This window comes from Vanacampus margaritifer, chromosome 11 (assembly GCF_051991255.1).
Source record: "Vanacampus margaritifer isolate UIUO_Vmar chromosome 11, RoL_Vmar_1.0, whole genome shotgun sequence".
Classification (NCBI taxonomy): Eukaryota; Metazoa; Chordata; class Actinopteri; order Syngnathiformes; family Syngnathidae; genus Vanacampus; species Vanacampus margaritifer.
In genome coordinates, this window is record NC_135442.1 from 19,833,587 (window position 1) to 19,852,928 (window position 19,342).

General features: G+C 39.8%; 1 protein-coding gene across 3 annotated transcripts in view; it reads right to left on the bottom strand.

Moving 5' to 3' along the window:
* The window catches only part of raph1a (Ras association (RalGDS/AF-6) and pleckstrin homology domains 1a), a 68,796-nt gene that overhangs the window by 38,365 nt on the left and 11,089 nt on the right, over nt 1–19,342 (bottom strand). For 2 of the 3 annotated variants that reach the window (XM_077579829.1, XM_077579827.1), the window contains exon 2: nt 7,536–7,594. The exons of the other annotated variant lie outside the window; for it this stretch is intronic. The gene's annotated coding sequence lies outside the window, so the exon portion shown is untranslated. The remainder of the gene's footprint in view (nt 1–7,535; nt 7,595–19,342) is intronic. 3 annotated transcript variants of the gene reach the window in all.

Genomic DNA, 19,342 nt, shown 5'->3' on the forward strand with positions numbered 1-19,342 from the left:
ACAGGTAACATGCCGATACCATTAATTCCGACACTAATATAGGACTTTGGATGCAGCATCTTGTGTCTTGCTCGTGCACGACATTCACTTATGTGTGACATGTTCACTGCATGCCGAGCTAAGACATCCTATTGGCCCTTGAATGCTCTGAACCAATGACAAGACAGCTTTTTCATGTTGAAAAAAAACAAACTATTTGTATCGGTATGGTATCGGCATCGGTCGATACTGCAAAGCTGGGTATCCGAATCGGGGCCCAAAAAACGGTATTGGAACAACACTAATTTTTACTACATATGGCTCAGTCCTTATACCTCACGAATATAACCAATGTCTTTGGGAATATTTAGCGCGATTGTCTCATTTGGGAAAAACTGATAATGATTCTGCACATGTTGTCTGTGTCTTAACAGGAATTCGCAGGAATTTCATTGAATGCATGAAATCTTGATGCACAAGCTGCTTCTTTTCTTTCTTTTATATATTGTATTTAATATAAGTGTTATTTAATTTCCAAGCATATGGTTTTATAAAGTACAATACTGCAAAATGCAATTTTTTTCCATACCAAAAACACATTCCAAACTTTTTTGTTGGTGTTTTTTTGCTTATCGTGGTGAGAAAAGTCGCCAAATATAGCCACCAAGTTGCCAAGTTGGCAACACCGACTGTTCTTTTGTACAGTAGCTCCCCTTTTTGCATCCATATCGTTAGTGTAAGCAGTGCACTCAGTGATGCTGTGCTTTGAACTAACAAAAAATGGAATTAAAAATAGTAAATCCATCAATCGATCCATTATCAGCTTTATTCATAGCGCTTTAAGGACAACATAGCTGACCAAAGTGCTTAACATAGCATAGCATAAACAAAGCAAATATAAAATACCAGTGATAAAAGACCAGTATAAACCAAAGGTAAAACACTTATTTAGTAAATAGTACAAAACAACAGGCCTGCCAACCTTGAACCTACAGAAATTCACTTCCTAAACAATGTATCTGATTTTCATCGTTTTACAATTCTGTCAGTAACAAATTACAATACAGCGGGACTACGTGCGGGAGAGTGTTCATATTCGTCACAAATAATTATCGCATTCAGATGCATTACGGAATTTGCTTTGAGAGTGTTGATGGAGAAGTACAGAGAAGGTCAGAAGGAGCTGCATTGTGTCTTTCTTGATCTAGAGAAAGCCTATATACAGGATACTCATAAAGGACCTGTGGTACTGCATGAGTAAGTTTGGAGTGGGAGAGAAGCATGTTCCAATGGTACGGGACATGTATGAGGGTAGCAGAACAGTGGTGAGGAGTTAAAGGTGGAGATACTGCATCGGGGATCCGCTTGAAGCCCCTTCTTCTCAGTCTAAACAATAGTAATGGATACTAGGCTGATAAATGAGGCCAGACTGGAATTGACAGTGACATTGTGAGCTGCAGTAAAAGCAGGGAGCAGGTGGAGGAGCATTTAGAAAGGTGGAAGCATGCACTGGAAAGGAGAGGAATAACAATTCACAGAAGACAGACAGAATATGCTTTAATGAAAGGGAAGGCATAGAGGAGGAAGAGTGAGGCTACAGGGAGAAGAGATAGTGAGGGTGGAGACTTTAAAATAAGTCAATACTCCAGAGCAATGGTGAGTGTGGTAAGGAAGTGAAGAAACGGATGCAAGCAGGTTGGAACGGGGGTAGGAAAGTGGCAGGGTTATGTGAGAGAAGAGCTCAAATGAAGGGGAAAGTTTATAAGACAGCGGCGAGGTTTAGATTAGAGACAGTGGTTCTCAAGAAACGACAGGAAGCAGAGCTGGAGGTGGCCCAAATGAAAATGTTGAGGTTTTCTTTAGGAGTCACCGGGATGGATAAGATTAGAAATGAGGTCATCAGAGGATCAGCCAAGATTAGATATTTTGGGGAAAAAGTTAAGAGTGATGACTTAGATCAGGGGTGGGCACACTCGAACCTCGAGGGCCGGAGTCCTGCAGGTTTTGGATGTTTCCCTTCTCCAACACAGCTGATTTATGATCAGCTCATCAGCAAGCTCTGCGTAAGCTTGGTAACGATCCTGTTGATTGGAATCAGCTGCGATGCAGCAGGGAAACCTCCAAAACCTGCAAGGCGCCCTTGAGGACCGAGTTTGCCCACCACTGACTTAGATGGATTGGAAACGCCCAAAGGAGAGGTAGTGAATACTGTATATCTGTAAAAAGGTGATGAGTATTGAGCTGCTAGTAAAGAGGGCAAGAGGAAGACCCAAGAGAAGGGTGATGGATGTACTGAGGAAAGACATGAGGGCAGTTAAAATAAAATTTAAAAAAATTAAAATTAAATGGACAAATGAATCATTTATTGAAATAAATGTTGGTTGCATTGCAGCCCTACTTGACAACTGAGGTGATCTCAGCATTAAGTTTGAGATCAGCCTTCCGGTCTCATTGATTGGTTACTTTGAGTTTCAAGTATTATGTCAGAACTGGGACTGCATCAGTAGATCCAAACAACATGACCTCAGTCTTTCTGTTATTAAAAAGCAAAAGATGTCAAGACTTTTTTTATAATGCCTTATTTGATCATTATTTATATAATAATTCCCATATTTCCTCAACACACTTAAAGCTGTTTTGCATGGTATGCATTTTGTCGCTTAAGTGGCATGTAAATTTGGGTATAATCCACGTAAAAATTTAATGAGATGCAATGTTTTCAGAGGCTTGCCCCTCAAGACGAAGAACATATAAAAACAAATAAAACATGAAATTGAATTAATCGATTGACCGCCCAACAGTTTCATACTGTTTGAACAGCGACATGGGGGGGAAAGGTGCAAACTCTACAATAGACAGTATGAAAGCAGCTATGGAACTGTTAAGAGACCAGGTTCAAAGACTACATCTATGATAATAATTCTATCCTGGCATTGACCGAGAAAGAAAACACTCAACATTCATTCAATATTCAGGAGCCACAAAGTCTGCTCGAGATCACGGTTGACCTTCACACACAAGGACAATCAGTGTTTTCAAACAGACTGATTTTGTCATGTCTATTTAATTCGTTGGACGCCTGGCACGTGCAAGATGTGACCTCATTCACTTATTGAGTAACACATTTTTGGGTAAATCTGAACATAAAGCTACAAATGAGAGTGTAACTGTAGTATTTAAAACAACATTCTAATGAGTTTGCTCAGCATGTTAGCACTCAAAAGTGCATGAGAGTGTGTTTGTGGAAAACATTGGCGAAAGCTACAATTAGGTGGTTTGAGAGCAAGGATCAAAATACTACACAGTACAGTGGAGCCTTTTACTTCCTTACCTTCATTAAAATTGTGACCTTTTGCTGGCAGGAGAGGTCCTTTTGGAATAACGGTTGAAGAAAATGTCAACGGCTCGTTCAGACATACAAAGCCAAACATTAATGTACTACATCGAACAGAGTGACGAAAATGCTATGCTGCCCCTCAAATGCGCTTGACTTAAATTTCATCTTAGCCACATGCACGAGGCTCCTCATAGAAACCACGCAAACACACACTCAAACCTCAAACAAGCACCCTGTGAATGTACACTGTGTATTTTTAAGTGTATTGGCTGAAATGCAAATATACATGCACACACCAAATTGAGGTGTGCATTTCATTTTAGCCCCAAACTAATTCATCCACGAGATTTCAGAAACACGGACAACATAGTTGAGAATATAATGCATTCTATGTATTGTGTTGAGGTTGCATGCTCCAAGCAGACCAAGAGAAGCTTATCGATTGCTTTTATCTCCAGTAGACTCGATTATTCTAACGGTCCTTTTGACTGGACTCTCTCACAAGAGCATCAGACAGTTGCTCATTCAGAACACTGCAGCTCGGGTTCTGACCAAAATAAAGACATCAGACCATATCACTCCAGTCCTTTTTTTTCACCTTTTCTTCTTGAGAGCGCCCAGTATTGTTCATTCAGTAATCTTACCGATTAGACATGTCATCATCATTGCTCTCTCTTTTTTTTCTTCTTCTTTTTTTTGTACGTGCGTGTGTATATGTGTGTGCGTGTGAGTGTGTGCTCATTAATTCACCTAAAACTTATTAAAAATCCCATACAGTTCACCAAATACTTCAGAATCTCGCTAGAGTCATGAGGTGTCAGGAGACCCGAGGAAGGATCAAAGGAAAGAAAGAAAAGTGAAATCTAGCACCGACCAAACATCACCTACTACCCACCGGGTTATCAACCAGAATCTTTCACCAACCCCAGAAACATCTAAATTCCAACAAATTAGGAAGACCTCAAGAGACCAAAGGAAAGAAAGGAAGGATAGATGAAGCAGAGTGAGATCCACAGACATCAGCCTCCACCGATTCAACGACCAGAGGAAGAAGTAGATTGTGTTTGAATTTCGGTAGATGCTGGTGTGGTGGATCTGGCAGACATGAAAACCTCCACCAAAGAGGTTACATCTTGTCTTTAATACAAATACTTCAAAATTGAGCTTTTGATTGCTGAAAAACAATTTTATGTCCATGACTTACTCCATGAGGCTACTTTTTTCTGTGCAGGCACACACACGCACGCCACACACGTTAGTAAGTTTCTCTCATTAGGAAGTAGCAACATGATTCAGGAACAATTAAGCAGAGTATGAGTACTAGTATAAAATAATGTGTTGGTGTTGAGTGGTAGAAGGTAAAATAGTTTTCACATATCCTGGTGTAAGTAAGGAACACTTAATTTTATACATTAATCTAGACAGACATACCCCGTGAATGGACTGAGGAGGACAACACGCTCCGCTCTCTGCGCCGCTTGCTTGTAAGCAAAAGCAGAGATGGGCGGGGTCGAGTTGGATGAAACCATTTTCGATCAAATGGGGGGTGTACTGTATTTTTGTTGTTTAAATATTACTTTAGAACTCTATGGTTTATATATATTCTAGCTATAAGTTTCTAGCTTAAATAACACACAGTAAAGTATATCTATATATATAAACAGTATATACTTTTATACTGTTTCTTATACCTTTGGTCTTCTAAAGGTTTTTAAATGTTTTTTTTGCTTTTTATTTTACAAAAAAGATCTTGAATGTTTTTAAAGCTATCTGTCAATGTGTTAGTCAATATATTTTCTTTTTGTAATTTTGGTAGGCTACTTTTGTTTTCTGTGCTTTGCTTCCGAATGTCGTTAACTATTGTGTTTGTTGATGCTTGTAGGTATTGTGTCTGCTTGTGTAAATCACATTGAGTTGCCTTGTGTATGAAATACACTGTAGACATGAACCTGCCTTGCTTTGCCTCTTGTGTTGAGGTTGAATGTGCACAATTCAGGCAAAACCATGAACTGCAATTACTCACTACCAGTGACGTGCTGCCTGTCAGGGCCTTCAACAAAGCCCGGACCTGAATTTAAAACTTTGTATACATTTATAAAATATTGTATACATTTATTTGACAGTCTTTTGTCTTCATTTCACAGCATGTGTCTTGGCTGCGCATCTTGCAGTCGTTTGTGTTTTTTTGTCCAATCAGATTTCAGCTTTCATCTGTTGCTACAGTATATCAGAGTTAAACTTCCCCAAACCTTCAGACTCCAAATTGAAGGCCCTGTACAATTGAAATAATGCAACTTTTTTTTTATTTTTAAGAATCTGAACCAATTCCGTTTCCAAGTTGATTACACAGAACGTAAACAAAGCCTGCTCGCAGGCCTTGGGGGACGTCAGCGTTTATCCGTACTCTGATTGGTTTTAGAGCTACTCGAGTGTTGATCTGAGTGAAGGCCTACGTCTAAAAAACACCGCCCACCACTGCTCACTAGTTTAATCAAAACTGAACACTAAATAATATCAAGGGACTGGTGTTTGACTAAATTTCCTTGATTGGCTGTGTGCAAAATCTACAAAAAATATTTAATTGTTTATTTTTATTTATTTATTGTTTACAAAGATTATTTGTACTGTAGTAGGTTTACGCTGACGTATCTCAACTTCCCATAGTTTTACATCTACTTGTTCAGAAATCAACTCTTATTATAGAACTAGGTGCGCCTCTGCTGGTTGTAATGAAGTTGTTCGTCAAGACAGGGTTATGGTGATCAATAATCACTTCTACACATTTTGATCAACCAAATGGCAGCATAACTGCCTTAAATAAAACAGGTATATATACCTGTATACATTCATCAATTATTTATCAATTATTATTAGTTATTGATTGATTTGCTAAAATTGATCAAATTCTAGATATAAGACAATTACTGTTACTGTTTTTAATAGCATTTTTCATTATCATTATGGACAAAAACACACACTGTGTTTGTCATGTCTGTGCTGAACATCAATGTGGTCGAGCACAATATCGGACAGCATATAGTCAAGTGTGGCCATAGACAATCTCTCACTGTAGAGACCTTTGTGTCTCAGTTGGTAATAAATGTCCGTAGGGGAAGAGATGATTTTTTCCCACCGGTCTTCAGCCCACACAGACATAAGCTATAGCACGGCCAAACTTACAAATGTGCCACAGCAACGAACACAAACCAATAGACACATGCTTCAAGGAGCACTTTATAAGAGGGGGATCCACCATATTTCATTTCAACAATGTTACAGCAAACAAAGGAGCTGTTTTTTTTATGACAGTGACAATCTGAGTGTCTCAATTTCATTTTTTTCAAATCTGACCTGGGTCACTTTCATATGTGGCCCTAGATCAGATACGTATCAGATTTTCTGCAATGCAACCTCAGTGAGTACTTGGGAGGGAGACTACTGACCATCGTCTGTGAATCTGCTAAATTGTTTTTGAATAAGTGTTGACTTCATATTTGATTTTAATTTTGTCCCACTTGAAAGGTGAAGCATAAAGTTGACATTTGTGGTGATTGCGGGGTCAGCCACGCAGACGGTTCATTTATTACACGCGGCAATGACGTGATGTCATCTTTAGTAGACGTCTCCATGAAATAAATGAGACCGAAAAGCCTCACGTCATTACTCCAAAATATTTACGTCTTCCCGCATTGCTCCTCTTTAGATAGATGATAAAAAGATACTTCTTATTCATTTAAGTTTAATTTAAGCATCACATAATTGTAATTGTGCAACCAAGTTTCCTTTTGAATTTCTCAAGTCAAGTTTCTTTACAATGGTGTATCTGCATGACGATTAAAACATTTGTTTCAGTGTCTTCACAGGTTAGCATGCTCCAGTCATCTGACAGGCTGATTAGAATGTGGGAAGTTGAAAAATTTACTTTTACAGCCACTTTCGGTCATGCTTCCGTCAGCTGATGGATCAAATGGTTCTATTCCATGCGCTCAAGTCCCATGCAAATCCTTGCTGCTGCTTTACATACTGCCTTAAATCAATGTTCATGTCTGTTGTTTTTGCATGTCTATTCTGTATCCCGAGGGGAAGTGAAGGGAGTTTAATACCAGCTGATGTTCACATGGTAGGGACGGGAGACCCTGGCAACCAACAACTCTCAGTATAACAATTTCATCACAGACATGTGATGATGGCGTCATGTAAAACACTTTGCGCTCGTTACCTTTTGTCTCTTGCAAGTCCAGCTTCTGCAACAGCACAGCTTGGGCCAATCCAGTTAGCCTGAAGACACACACGCGCGCACGCACGCACACACACACACACACACACACACACACACACACACACACACACACACACACACACACACACACACACACACACACACACACACACACACACACACACACACACACACACACACACACACACACACACACACACACACACACACACACACACACACACACACACACACACACACACACACACACACACACACACACACACACACACACACACAAGGAAGGGGATTATTAATATTATGTGATCATATTTCTTTTGTAGGACACCGCAGCCCTCTGTAAAGTCTGCTGCCTGAAGGGCATTTCTTCTGACAGCTGGCGTTGGAATTTTATAGGCCAGCCTCGTACATAAATATTCATAAGGGAAAAAATTAACTACTAGTTTTCCATTTTAATAAAGTGAGACTGTAATGTTGTACGTTTTGCTCAACACTTCTCACCAAGCAGCTGTCTACACAACAAATTTATAGTCAGCAGGTGGCACTAGTGTGTGTGCATATGCATCTCCCTTCATGCTAAGCAGACTGGATGTGAGTCACCTAAAAATAACCAACAACATTAATGCCTCCCTGTTTAACCCCCCTCCTTATGTAACGTCATTGTGGAAACAAAGAAAGGCGGGTCATGCAAAAGTAAATGTTGGATAAAAGTCAACTCCAACGGGCACTCTGATAAAGGGTGGCGTGACTCCATTGCAGAGCTACAAGAGCAAGGTCAACCACAATGTATCCCACTGGGTATCCTCCATTTTTTCAGCAACACGACACATTGAAGAGGAAAGCCAATCAACAACCGTGTTTTATCACTCCATGTTTAGAATGAGCATCTCCACTGGCTAACAATACCGTCCTTCAATAAACATAATACAGCTTTAGAGCACACCACCCTCAATGAATTCATACTGTAGATGAGCGACATCTAATGATGACAGGAACAGGAAAGAAGATTCCCGTCACTTGTGGTGAAACAAGTGTCAACAACCTTGGTGGTGTGACTCGTTTATGTCGGGGAGCTGTGATGCGGAGAAGCTCCACAACAGAACAAAACATCAGGTCTAAATTTGATAAGGCTGTGTTCCAGGGGCACCAGCCAATTAATCTTATTCATCTATATGAAGACACTGATCATGTTAATGATTTCTGATCATATTTATCAACAATGATTTAACAAGAAATCTGACTTCGGTGCAGGCAGCATGAGCTCAGTTCCCATGTGAATGTGAATGGCGTCTATATCCTATATGCCCTGTAACTGACTGGTCACCAGTTCAGAGTGGAGTCCACGTTTCATCCAAGTCAGCTGTGATAGGTTTCAGAGCCTTTAACCAGGGAAAAGGGGATTTGAAAATGGATGGATAGGAAACAGATCAATATCAATACAAAACACAAGCTCTATAACTCTTTATGAGTGTTTACATCTTCAAATGATTGATTCAACAATATTCTTAGAAAATCACAATTTCTCATTACTGGTGAGCCATTTTAGAAATGGCCGCGGGCTACTTCATTAGGTCCATGGGGAGATACCTGATGGCCGTAGGCACCATGTTGGTCATCTTTCCTGTACGTATAGTGTTACTGTCTGGTAAATAAAGAAATAAAATACCTCATGATGATTTTTGATTCATCACAATCAAACACAGACTATCGAGCCAAACCAGTAAAAACGGTTTTCTTAAGTCGCTGCACAAAATAATATATTGCGCGTCATTGTATATTTGGACAGTTCTAAACAGATCATCCCCAAATATATTGAAGACAAGAGAAAACTCCTAACTCACTGAAGAAGAGCAGAGCACATTTTGTTTTAGTAAATCGAGTTTCAACAATTAGATTACGAATACAAAATTTTGAGCAGATGATTGACAAAAGCAGATTTCAGATTAAATGTGTCTGAGTGCAGGTCAAAATTAGGTAGCGGAATTTAATTATGCTTTCAATGTAAAATAAAAACATGCTGCTTTAAGATTGTAGGCAGAGGAAACTTGTTTTAGCCCCGAACAAAAGTTGCAAAAGGATCATAAACTCTTCATGTTGTCAGCTCTGCTAAAAAATACAGTGTTTCCCACACCATGTTAATACTTGGGCGGGCCACCTAAGTAAATTGGCCACCACCCAAGAAATTTTCAAGAAAATATATTAAAAATATATTTAAAAAATAAATAAAAACGTGTCGCGACAAAATCGTTCCCAGTGGGATATAATAAGGGCAAAGTCAGGAACACGAAGGGGTAAATCCTGTGACATTTTAAAGACAGATGACTTGTGGGCCTTATTAAAAAAAAGAGAGAGAGAGAGAGAGAAGAATATGTGCCTGTGCACTTCCAAGGAGCCCTTTGAGCAAGGTAAACCCTCATAAGCTTAGAGGGCGCTGATTCGTATGCAACCAGCCTTTCCCCTTCACTTTTAAAGGATGTGTCTATTTTTGGCCAATGTGAAAAATGTGGATTTCCCCTCAAGAGACTAATAAAAGGTTCCTCTAAACTAAGAAGAATACACTAGTGGCAAATTAGAGATGTTTCCCTGGCTAAGATCCAGGTCAACCTAGCCAACAAAGTTCAGTCGGTTTGAAGGGTTTAAACAACCTCCAAGTGTGCAGTGCTAACCTCAGTTGTATGTTTCATTTTTGGCATATCACGTCGACATACAGTAGGTAAATAAATGAGGAAAGATGGGTAAAAATCAGAAGCAAACCCCTGAAACTGGGTTTCCAATTCAAAGATTATTTACTCAGCGCGCCATCTGGATGATCTAGCTAGACTAATGAAGACAACAGAAGCATCTCTTAGCCCGACATTTCCTTCCGGACGAGCCAGAACCCCTGTCAAGTCTCTACAAAACTTCCTCCTGTAACTTCTCCTACATCTGTTTTTCTAACTTCTACAACCATTGGCTGAAACAAGCCACCCTCTACTTGTTTTCCAGAAAAGGCATTGATGCCACAAATCCAGGCAGCTGCCTCTAGCGTTAAGGCTTTGAAAATAACCATCTCAGATTCCATGTCTCCAACCTTCCCTTGGACCCTCAATGGAATTTCCTCAGAAATAGAGGGTGTAGGGTCTTCTATGTGACCACATCTCTACCCCCAAAGTCAAAAGCCTCAGGACTGGGCTGCAAGCCTTTGATCAGTTTCCAGGTCGTCATTTGCTGACTCAGCTGAAATCAGTAACGCTTCTTTGAACCGTCACAACTCATTTTGTCCAAATGTCATCCAGATAGACTCAGTCGTAAAATTGCTTCTGACCTTTTCTTTCGTTTTGGGGGGGCGGGTGGGGGGGACCCGCCCAAGGGGGATCCACCCATACACAAATGGAGGGAAGAAAGTGTGTCTCATCAACCAGAAGTCAGACAACACACACAAACAAGGATTGCGTAAAACAATTAGGCCACTCACAACAGCTTTCCACTGATTTTGAGTGAGTGATCCATACAGTTAAAGAAGTAAAATGCAAAACATACATATCTTCATGGGTAGTTTTTTGAAATTATCTAGTTTCGGTCTGTGCAATGTGCTTGTGACACCTTCACAATGCTTCCTAAAAAAACATGAGTCACAGTTACAAGAAAGCATTTGGAAGGATTGGCTAATGCCTCTACAAATCTGCTTATAGTTGCACATTTGCTCTTTTTTATGGGACATTCAAATTACTTCAATGGCAAAGTCCTGGTTGCCACTTGTCTCATTACACTGTTTTTATATGTTTAATATGCCCAAAAACCAGTTAATTTGCTGAACTTTGAGGACTAATGTTTGTTGTTTAACAATGCATTGTGAGGTCTCATATGATTGACCGTCAACATCTTGCAATTATTTTAGTTTTTTCACCCTTTCATCTGGATGCGGTTAGATGTGTTATTTTCAAGGCTAAACAAATTCTTTGCTGAACTTGGCTGAGTGTCTGTACTGCTGAAGGGGAAAACACAATTTGTGCTTTTGGTTATTGTCATAAAGGGCCGAAAACTCGAACCTTTATGACTTCTGCGTTGCTGTGGAAGCGAGCGAAATGAAACCACTACATTTTTTCACACGAAGCAAAACCATGGAGAAACCCCGATTAGCTGTGTCATAGTTTCCCCAATAAGGAATTATAATAATTTACTGTATTGGTGTGTTCCAGGCCAAAAATTATTTCACAGTTCATATAGGTTATAGGTTATAGGTTATAGGTGCAGTTATAGTACATATGTATGTGTGACTAGTATAAAGTGTCAGAAAGAGTTTCAAGTGAGCTGGACAATTGCACCAAGTACTGTTATTGATGAAATAAAGAAGCAACCTGTACATGTAGAAATTACTAGTAGACATCTTTGGTACAACCAAGAAAAAAATTGGTGTACAAATGAGAAAAAGAACCAATGTAAATCAGAAGCGTGAAGAAAGTCATTATAGAAAATAAGAGGCAGATTTAGGAAAAAAGATTTCTGCATGTGGAATGTCCCCCCATTTCAGTAAAATGCCCCAATGACATAAAAAAAAAAAAAGTATGAAAGCCCACTCTCATCAGTAAATTGTTGTTGTTTTTCACTGTAAAATGGTGTTACCATCAATTTTCCCTCCGTCAAAATCCCATTTCCACAACTGGGAAAAAAAACTTTTGTTTTGTTTTACTGTCAGAATCCTGATTAATTTTATTTATTTTTGTTTGAGAAGACCTTTTCTGCCAGTAAAAAAACTAAATGTCAGATCAGTTTCATGCTCAAACCCATCCACCGGGAAACAACATTTGAAACACAATCACATAAAATCTAAAAGTTGATTTTGTTACTATTGTATACTTCCGCAAAGCTTTGTCTTGCTCCTTTCTAACCATAGCTTTAGAGTTCCATGTGTGTTTATTTTGTTTATTTATTTGTAAACTTGGCATGGCGGGAATGAGCTTCCATAAAAAAAGAATACAAGATACCAAATATTTTTTAAAGAATTAAGTGAAATATAACACACGGTGCTATGACCCTTTTCGTCAATCAGACAATTCTCCAAATGATTATACACTAATTCAATATGTTGAATAAAAGAAAACTGCTCATATAATTGTGCATATTGGGAAATGGACATGGCTTTCATTTCAACACAAAAGAGTTACAGAGGAAGCAGAATTATGGAGAAAGTGTGTCATCTGCAAAACTAAAATGACGCAACTTCAAAGAACTGACGAATTTCTGGATCTAGTCGTCTGTCTGGGACTGGGGGTGTTCACTGACCAGCACATAAGTGGGAAATATGAGTTCCATTCAGCCTGGGGGATGCACACAGTGAGTGAGTGTGTGTGTGTGAGTGTTACGTGTAACTGAGAAGCTTGAGCACAGAGGTGGTAGACGCCCCTTCCCCCAGCCCCAGCCAAACACACCTTATTTAGGCCAGCGCAGTTTAGTCTGGAGGCAGCTGAAGGCCGCAGAAATCAAACCCACGGCCTGCAGATTTATTCCACCGTCTAGGGGTGGGTAACATCGATTTGTCAATACATTGCAATACTTTCCCTCGCAAATCAATATGGATTCAGCAACTTTTTTCCACAATTCAATAGCGATTTAGCAAGTCTTCTGAATCGAGTAATCTCCTGGCGAGTGGGGGATGCTTTGCATGTGATTCGCGTTGTATGGACAGAAGCCACGTTTTAGAGCTGGGATGGGCAACTCTGATCTTTGAGGGCCACTATCCTGCATGTTTTATATGCGTCCCTCCTCCAACATGCCTGACTCAAATGATCAGGATCATTATCAGGCTTCTGCAGAGCTTGCCGATGCGCTGACATTGCACTGTTAGAGTCAATGAAATGGGCTCTTTGCACAGCTTGACTACTCCCTGAAAGCAACACCACTCCTTTGTTTCCTGTCTTTCATGATTGGACAAACTGATTAATCCAGGTGTATCTGGCCATAGTCGTCATGGTTACTGAGATCAGGCACACCTGGATTAATCAGTTTGTCCACTCATGAAAGACAGGAAATGAAGGAGTGGTATTGAGTTCAGAAAGTAGTAGACCATTCTTTGCACTGTATTCCTTGAAAAGGAGTCGTACTGAGACACATTTTTGATTGGGACTTTTTCTGTGTTTCATTTTATTTAGGGATGCACGATAATATCGGTGGCCGATAAATATCTGCAATTATCGACCAATTTGACGTCAAACAGATAATAAAGAAATCTGCCGATAATTATCGGCAATTATCAACCAATTTCACACCACACAGATAGACCCGATAATACAGAAGTCCGCCGATAATAAGAGACTTGCCGCGTTGGTCCATCTGTTGTGGTTGTGGCTCAAGTTGTGCCCAACTCCTCAACCCCTCCCCTCTCCTATGGTAGTGTGAGTGTCGCATATTTGTGACGTCATGTGCACACAACGGACCTCGTGTTGACAGAAGATGCATCATGGCGACATGGCAGTCGCCAGTGTGGACTTTCTTTAATGTGTCGCCCCAAAATGTTGCCCTCACAGTTTTTTGTTGCATTTTTAAAACATGACTTTTTGGTTTTGGCATTCTCAAAATGAGTTACTTGTTGTCTTTGAAGCAGAGATATCAATAACATTCAGCTTTTTGGTGCTTTGCACAATATTTCAATGTATTTGTATATGTTAGCCTTATAGTAGAACTCGAAAGTATATTTGTATTCAAGGTAATTTTGCAAACAATTATCGGCGTACTTATTGGTTATCGACATCGGCACTTTCTAAATCATTGGTTTACCGTAATGGTTGAAAATAGCATTATCGTGCATCCCTAATTTTATTTATTTAATGAATATATGTGGAAAAAAGGTCACAGAAAATTGCCATTAATTTCATGCAATTTTAAGGAAAACTGATAAACTGGATAAATTCTTGATATTCTATATACTATATGCTTTAACTTGAATAAAGTTGTGGAATGGCTGTTGTAAAAAAACACCAATTCGTAATTTTCCTATTCGAGTCGTTATAGTATAACGAGGTTACCAAACCAAGCTGTTGTGGAAGTGTATGCTCTTGCCTCTGTAATATCTTTGACACACTGCGTGCGCAGTTCACTCGGTCATGTGATTTCATGCTCCAATAAGAGCCATAAGTGCCGGTGGGCCGTACGGAAGGAGGGCAAGTGAAAGAACGTTTGTTTGCTTGCTGCTCGAGCTACACACGACAGATGTATTTAAATTGTAACAAAACAAAACATCCTTGTTTCTCCCGCCAGCCAGGGTCGACGGTGCGGTACTCGGTGCTTAAAGTAAGTTATTTGTTATTTCCATGGGGTTTGTACGCTGTGTCGACCGACAACTCAATATGTTTGAATGAGATAACTTAGTCATATGGCTACGTAAATCGCAGCAGTGGCTCAGGGTGTAGAGACGGTCGTTCAGTAACCAGAAGGTTGGCTGTTCGTTCCCCGCTCTCCCCAAGTCATGTGTCGTTGTGTGCTTGGGCAAGGTACTTCACACAAATTGCCTCCAGTGCTACTCACGCTGGTGTATGGAAGGTGCGAATATTTGTTGGTGGTCGGAGGGGCCGTAGGCGCACACTGGCAGCCACGCTTCAGTCAGCCTACCCCAGGGCAGCTGTAGCTACTCAAGTAGCTTACTGCCACCAGAGTGTGGATGTGTAAATGCATGAATAATGTATCCGTTCCATTGTAAAGCGTCTTTGAGTGTCTAAAAAAAACACTATATAAATCCGATTTATTATTATTATTAAATATATGAAGATAAATCACTATTCACATTATTAAATATATGAAGATGATTCACTATTCTGTGCACTAAATTTACCATTTAATATTTTGATCAAATAGAATTTTTCATATGTTGGACCACGAAGCATTTTTCGGGTAAGTAAGCGATTCAAGTTTATTCAGGACACGGTTGTTGACGTGAACGAGAATCTCAAATGCTGATGATGGCCCTGAGTCCAGTCACTAATGTGTGTGTGTGTCTAATATCTGATATAAAGTTTGTTAACTCACCAATAAAACATGAAACTACTTATTGTCTTGTGTATGATGGTTGTAGGCCACCAGTTGTCCAACCTTTCATAAGCTGAAAATATGACAAAACATGTTTTTGCTCTGTTGTAGAGGCCATGTGGAAAATATTCATCCACAAAATGCTCCCATAACACCGCCCTGTTACTGCTCCAAGTACATGAAAAGTGGTTTGAGGGTTGGATCTGCAGTGACATCCAAGCCGAATATCTCAACTCTCAGCATGAATTTCCACTCTGGTGCACCTTGGCCATAAACAACATCTGGGACAGACAGAGCCTACCCAGGACACATAAGACAAAAGTGGGAACAAATAGATATGAAATTTGTATTAGACACGTTTATTTTCTTGCTGTGTCCTCTAAGTTTATTGCTACTGGATCTGGCACACAAACATTCACAGTGAGTTACAGAGATAATGATTAAATGAGAGTGCAGATGTTGACATCAGGTCTGACTCAGCTAAACACCATCAGACTGGCTCCAGTTCCAACAAGTTCTAAAGACTCACCTTACACCACTTTCAGACAAACAACATCAACTTAACATTAGCTACACTTCCACAACCAAAGAGGATGCTGTAGTGGCTTCTGATGGGACAAGATAGCACTGCCATGGCAAAAATGACATTAATCCCAAGACTCAATGATCTGAAGGGCGACCGTAAAAAGTGGTCAGCATAAAAGTTTCTGCTTGCTAGCTAGAATTAATCATTTTAAAACCATATTTGTGCCGGAACCATGTTTGGCCACATTTAAAGCAACTTTGGTAAAAAATAAAAAATAAAGTTTTATGTAACTACTGCAAAGCGGAGCTGGCAGAGCTTGGAGACAGGAACGTGTACGTGTGACTACCATCTGGCTGGCGAATACTATTAAAGGTGTGCCGTAGAGATGGTATATTCAATATAAGAGATGAATTTGGCAGAAGGTAGAGATGTGGATTTGCTTGCTACAACTAATCGACTGAGATGACCAGATAATTTGTTTAATTTTATTACGGAATAGATCAAGAAGGCGATGGCGGCGTACGTGGTATGTACAGCCACTAAATTAAAGTCCTGTGGAAAGATAAGTACGTCATCACAGCATGTGACTAAATTAACCAATCACAAGCAATGCTCCGCCCACCCATCAATACGTTTCAAGAATTTGTGACACGTGCGCAGCATGCGTAGAAGATCAGAGAAGCTACGGCGCTCATCATGGCACTGATCACCAGTGTTGGGAATGACGGCGTTTAAACAAACGGCGTTAGGTAACTCATAAACGGACTAATCTAACTAACTATTCTCCCCGTATTTGAAACGCTGTTATCGTTATTGTATGTGAAATGTATTGCATTACAATTCATTTATTAGCTTCAAGGCTCGAAGTAAGCTGCAAGACGTTGTGCAGTCGTGTGTTGTTCTTCGGCGGAAATCTTGCTCTGAAATGTCATTTGCGCACAGTCTGAGGCACTGTTGTTGTCGGACCTTGTCACAATAAAAGTTTCTTGAAATGTATGTTAACTTTTATTTTGGAGGTGCTGGGGGAAGCGTCTCACGGCGTGACGGGTGTGACGGACGTGTCTTTCTTTTGGACCTTTGCTCGCCTTGAAGTCATCCGTGAGTGACATTAATCAAAATAACAGTAGAGAGTTGCCGAAAAATGGCTGCCATAAGAAACGATTTTTGTTGACAATTCTGTTCCACCAAGAACCATTAACATCGCAACTCCACAAGCAAGCACCATAACAGCGATCAAGAAAAGATACCGGTGTTTGGTAAGTCATAGCAACATAATCGCCTAGTGTAATTAATAGCGCCAAAAATTCTATTTCTCTTATTTCAAGAGTGCTAAACACATGAAAAGTGTTGAAAGATATATCCAGTCTCGGCAAATCACACTGACGGAGGCGATTGAGTTGATGTCTGTTGGGAGCACCGAACTACCGGTTATTAAAGTGAGAAACGTTGCGCAGTTACAGTATATAACATTTGTATGTGAATGATGCAAGCCAAGAGTTGGGCAGTTTTCTGACATAAATCAATCAATTAACATAACTTGTCTTTAAATGTGTAGAATTATAAACTGAAGATATATCACCAAACTCTCTTAATTGAAAGAGTACAAAAGTTTTTTCTATTTTAGCCCGCAATAATCATAAAAAATGCCAGTGAAATCCTGGAGGGACTGGCTAGGACTGTCTACAAATTACCTATAGATACCATATATAACCAGTATTTATTTCATTTTTATTTTTATTCTGATTGCTTTAGTAATTGGCAGTGGTAGCACATACATCACCACTCCAAATTATTATTATATGGTATGTCATTATGGAGTGAGGCATTTGTGTGACAAATATTCACAAAAATAAATAAACACCCTATATAGGCTGGACATAATTTGAATTCCTTGTATAAAAATATATTAATAATAATAATAATAAATGTAAAAATCAAAATTATTTGAGGTGCGGCACGGTGGCTGACTGGTTAGCACATCCGCCTCCCAGTGCAGAGGACGTGAGATCGAGTCCGGGCTTCGGCCTTTCTGGGTGGAGTTTGCATGTTCTGCCCGTGCTTGCGTGGGTTTTCTCCGGGTACTCCGGTTTCCTCCCACATCCCAAAGACATGCATGGCAGGTTAATTGAACACTCTAAAATTGTCCCTAGGTGTGATTGTGAGTGTAAATGGTTGTTCGTCTCTGTGTGCCCTGCGATTGGCTGGCAACCAGTTCAGGGTGGACCCCGCCTACTGCCCGAAGTCAGCTGGGATAGGCTCCAGCGCCCCCCGCGACCCTTGTGAGGAAAAGCGGTTAAGAAAATGGATGGATTGAAAATTATTTGAGAAAAAAAAATAAAAAATTTTAAGTAGTGAAAATAGTTACTTTGCCTGGTAACGAGTTATTTTTATTATGAAGTAATTAAATTACTAACTCAGTTACTTTTTAAAGAAAGTAACGAGTAACTATAACTAATTACTTTTTTAAAGTAACGTTCCCAACACTGCTGATCACGTGATGTGGCGGCAGTTGACGCCCGAGTGAACAAAAGAGTATAAAGCAGTCTTTGACCGTGCAAGCTGTTAATTAGAAGGCAAAAAAAGCTCGGCATCTTCACGTAGCAAAGAGTCACGTTAAAAATAAAGATACACAGCAAAAAGCCCAGTGATGAATTAACTCTCACAGAGTTGATTTCAACACTTTTTATATAGCTCCACACTTTGCAGTATAAAAAAACACTATTAAAATAGTGAAAATATTTCACAACGGGAGAGAGTACATTTTTAACTCACTAAGCAGAATTACTTAACACTACAGGAGTAGACATTTAACTCTTCTCAGACACTCGTAAAAGGTGACTCCTAAAAGGTCTACCAGGACAAGGATCAAACCGGCGTACTCATGATCCATAGGCAGCGAGCTTATCCTCTAGCCATCCAGCTACATAGTGTTCAGAGCGTTATAAATACATTTAACCTGTAACTTCGGTCTTACGCATTCAGCAAGTGTTTTTTTTGTTTTATTTTGATAGTGAATCCTCAAAAAAGATACACGGACATATTTTTTCGATGCATTGCCTCATAAAGTACTCGGCACGCCGCGGGCGAAAGTTTTCCGCGTTTTAAGCCGTGCCTTTTTAGTTTTTTTTTAGCGAAGTCTTGGAAAAAGTACACGAAGACAGATTCTTTTCGAGGCTTTGCCTCATTAAGTAAGCTACTCTGCGAAAATGAGGAAGGGCAGTCGCCGTCGATGTAACGACGGTTTTCAACTTCAACCTAACAC